Raw genomic sequence first — 4,600 nt, 5'->3', positions numbered from 1 at the left:
GGCTGGCCCAGTCGATCGGCTGGCCCATCCGATCGGCTGGTCCATCCGATCGGATTGGCCTATCTGATTGGGCCGGTCTGACCAATTGGACTAGTCTGATCGAATTGATCCGTTCGGAAGCCTTTTGATCCCGTTTTTGGTGCGATTTCGACGGTTTAAGCCATATTTTTATATATTTATATAATTATTAATATATTTATTATAATTAATCACAAAAGGGCCGTATATACGTATTTATGTATCCAATTCTCAGTGCGGTGATCGAGTTACGCGTGCCTTCGAGTGCGTTCTTCGATGTGATGTGCCACAATGATTACCGGGGCACTACTTACTCGTATTGCTATCATCGTCATGACGGCTGGAGTCATAGCACTCACCCGATAGTCCTTGTTAGCGTTGATTACTTACGTTTTGACACCTCACGCTTATCGAGAAGGGTAGATTAGGCCTTTACTCGACATCATCGTGAGTGTTATGCAAAATAGGTTTGTACTAATGATAGAATATGCGTAATGATTCGATTGTACTTCGATTTAGCGATAAAATTGGTATGATTACATTATGATCCGAATCTCCGGTGCTAGGCGTAACGAGTGTATCGAGTAGTAACAACGCACGAAGGTGCGGGTTGTTACACCCGACCAGTGTTTAGCCATGGCCAGCTATATGTCGCACTTTCACGGGTTACAACACCTGCAGGTCTAAAGATTGTCATCGTCGGAGATGGCAATGGTGGCATGACAAACCATACCAGAAACATCGTTTACAAAGAAACATTTAACAATTTGACTACCTCAGATTGGCGACAATAAACAATACCTAGACCTACCGTGTATTTTTGGGCTGCAAAAAAAATCTTCCGCCTCCACCACCGTTAAACCAACATAGTGACTGATACATGCCCTAAACTCTATTCTTCCCACCCGTTCCAACCACAACAACTATATACGAGACACGTTAAGTATTATGCGTCTAGCCTCCAAGGCCCAACTATTCATGTAGCGTGTCAATAAGGACGCCGCAACAGCTATATATACGCCCCATGCAGTACGAATGTAAGTCTGATCAGATTCCACTAAATTCCAAAAACTGATGTTCTTTTTATTTCTTAGCTTTAATGTGTGTGGAATTAACTCAGATACATGGTCTGCTTGGTTTATTTGTCTGTTTTAGTAAACAATGGTAACGATGGTTCGAAGCCTACTAATTATTACTGGTATAAACACATTGTCAGGCACACATTTTTGGGTCACGGGTGCCACCTGTCATTAGGAGGGTGGAGGTCATATACTTCCGTACGAACTGTTGTTTCAAACATTTTAACCTGTCATTATAGCCCCATCGTGGATCCTCATGAGCTGGTTACACACTTACACATCAACGGTTTATGAACCTTATACTATTTTGTTTACTGTCATATCCAACTCACTATAACATTCACTCTAACATGTTCATGGTTATATAGAAATGTGAGCCGACTATGAGGGGGACTCAAGGAACTCTTATTATTACTTCAACTCCTCAAATTGTCGGTTTTTTTACTGGACTTTGGCATAATATCAAACGGTGAATTCTGAAACATGTTCAGCCCTGGTAAGTCATTATTATTAAACATTATTTTACAGTGGTGTCTTCCGTTGGGTGTTTTGTGGTTTTATTTTCTTTACATTCGTACTTGATAATGGAACTTATGTTAATGCTATGCGTTATTCTGGCCAGGTAATCATTATTTTGTTTCGAAACTGATATGGGCATCCAATATTACATCCGGAGATAAACTGACCGAAGTTCTACCGTATTTAACGCAACCATCAGTGACGGAGAAATCGGAACCTACCTACTGCTTATTCAGCCTACATAGTTCATATTACCATATGTTCTCAAAAAAGAAAATGGCTAAAATGTTTTTTGTTTGTTTCTTAAAACTGGTTTCTTTCCTCATTTCCAGGAATTATATATCAGCCATACAGACGAAAGCCCAATTGGTGCAGAAACCGATAAGCTGTGTAAAAGCCGCCGTTGAAACAATGGGACACGGGGGTCTACACCTCGAACTATTCAACACAGACAAACCCGGACTGCTGGGGCAAGTGAGACGATTGTTACAGCAAACGAGATGAAAGTAACACATGCAACGATGACTAACACAGTGGGTGCGTCTGTAACCATTTCCGGTGCAACGGCCACTGCTGGAAACCCGGTATTGCTTGGACATTGTTGCTTAATGATGGAACTGCTTTAAATTATACATCTTAATGTGCTTATGCTGCTTTCTTATTTGGGCGTATTGCGGTTTTAGCTTGCTATTCACTTCGAAGATATGCTAACCGAATTCCTGTCGTGTTTCACGCAACCATGCATATCGGAAAAGACGGAGCATAACTGGTACTTATACAACCTTCATAGTTCATATTATTATACATTACACATGTCATTCATTCAGACTATCTATTTTTCTATTAAATTAAATAATTTAAAATTTTAAGGATACATGTTAATTATCAATTCTTAATTAAAGGATAATATTAAATCAAATCTAATCCTTATTAGTATTCTTTGGGTAGGATCAGACAGAGTACCGTCTTTATCTTCATTGAAATGAGACATACGTAGTCCTGCATGAAGACATATTCATGATCCTATGATTAAACATTATATTCTGGTAAATAGCATCTGAACTTTATGTCTTTATCCTATAAATATAAAAATGCAACTTTTCGCCTTAACAATGAGCCTAAGTGATACAGGTAGTTCAGCCTTCAGAGGCTTTGAAACATGTTTCAATATGTCTTTACTTGACCGTGTAGAACTTTGCAAAGTCAAAGCTCGAGTTTTGACCTGAACATGGCTAAACTTAAACATGAGTACCGTGTATATCTGACGGTTTTGAATATTTAGGCCAACGACGGTCACGGTTTAGAGTTTGGTGAAATATATAATACACTATGTATTGTCAATAACGGTCACGGTTTATGGCGAGCTCTGTTGAACGGTTGAATAAAAGCGGTCCGTTTTTTGAGGCCTTTGCTAAACTCGGCTACTGATTTATTTGTTGTTGGAGTTGTTGTTTGCATCTGCTATAACTGATTACTATCAGGTACTCTAAAATAATGCCTAAGTTTATTTTCCGTATAATACAAAAGACAACCAAAGCTGATTGAAATACTGAGATATCTTGCTAACTCATCCATTTTATTTAACCCTATAGCTTTATGCATGTCTACACTTCTCATATTCAATTTGCATAACATGAAAATAACCTGTACCGATCAATTATTAACCCTTTACTACTCAAATGATTGCCATTTAAGACATACCGGTAATCAGTTGAGAGGTCACATAATAATTACTAACAAATCAAGGAACTATAGAAATAAAAGATATTAATTTCATGACATCGTTAACTATTCTGTAACGGTTTTGATTAAATTTTCATTCAAATGAAAACTGCCGCAGGTGATCCGAAGAGTCTACGATTCATGTGACTATAAATACATGGCTACATTCATCCATGAACCCTTTCATGCTGCAACCGGAGACTGCAAATCGCAAACCATCTGCCAAAATGAAGAAAAACACTGCTGTTGCTAACTGTTCAGAAAGTTTATCGAAGCTTGATGACATATTACGCCACGGCCGAGAAAATAAACACCACACGGTATCACCCCTTTCTATAATTTCAACCGTTTCCCCCGTACCCATTATTGTCCATACATAAAAGATTTTTCTTCTAATCCATGCAGAGTGCTGAGTTCAATTGTCGCGTGGTCATTAAAGGCGTACGTAATAGCGAGCAATGGTTTAGACTTATGTGTAGAGGCGGGAAATGCATGAAAGGTGTCTTTGCTGATCAAGGGGAGCTCTGGTGTGCTGGCTGTGAAAACCCAGTTATGTTCCCTCGGGCAAGGTTTGGTTTTGGTATTCTATTGTTATCTTCGTTGCCAAAAGCCTTTGTACACTTTGACATCAAAAAAAATTTTTTTTCACAGGTACCATCTTGAACTTGATGTCCTGGATTCCACGGCAAGTGTAGTCATTGTGTGTTTCGATGACATTGCACAGATACTAACCCACACCACTGCTCAGGATATACTCAATGTGGAATCGGGTCTCACGCGTATCAACACCGTTTATTCCGAAAACACCCCGGCTAGCTTTACTCCAGTCATAATACAGAACTCTAATGGTGGCATCTCAGCGCTCCCAAACTGCTTGCACTCACTGGTGGGCACCACCCGAACCATCCAAGTCGACACATCCACATATTACAATCATGGCACCTTTGAGAGCTTCAACTGCAAACGTGTACTCCCAGACGAAACAAGCTGGCAACCTGTTAGACCTACCAGTCCTGCTCCCATTACTAGGCTGGATAAAGGGGTGATGACAATACCAACACCAGTTAAGCTCAAAGAAACGAACAGAAAGTCCATGTAAGTTTCTGTATATCCTATTTACTTGATACAATCACTGAACCACAAAACTACATCTCCAACTGTGGTTTCTTTTTAGAAAACGTCTAAAATCAAATATTATATACTACAGACATCATATTTATTTCTTGAAGCCTCGCTATACAAATGTTACTTATTAAATGGAA

General features: G+C 39.3%; 1 long non-coding RNA gene across 1 annotated transcript; it reads left to right on the top strand.

Annotated features, from left to right (window-relative positions):
• The first annotated feature begins 3,628 nt into the window (after nt 1–3,628).
• On the top strand, nt 3,629–4,050 carry LOC118484689. Its single transcript, XR_004873970.1, has 3 exons — nt 3,629–3,658; nt 3,744–3,907; nt 3,990–4,050. It is a non-coding gene; the product is annotated as an uncharacterized LOC118484689 (long non-coding RNA).
• Nucleotides 4,051–4,600: the final 550 nt, after the last annotated feature.

The sequence above is a fragment of the Helianthus annuus genome, chromosome 12 (assembly GCF_002127325.2).
Source record: "Helianthus annuus cultivar XRQ/B chromosome 12, HanXRQr2.0-SUNRISE, whole genome shotgun sequence".
Lineage (NCBI taxonomy): Eukaryota > Viridiplantae > Streptophyta > Magnoliopsida > Asterales > Asteraceae > Helianthus > Helianthus annuus.
This window is presented reverse-complemented; position numbering and strand designations above follow the sequence as displayed.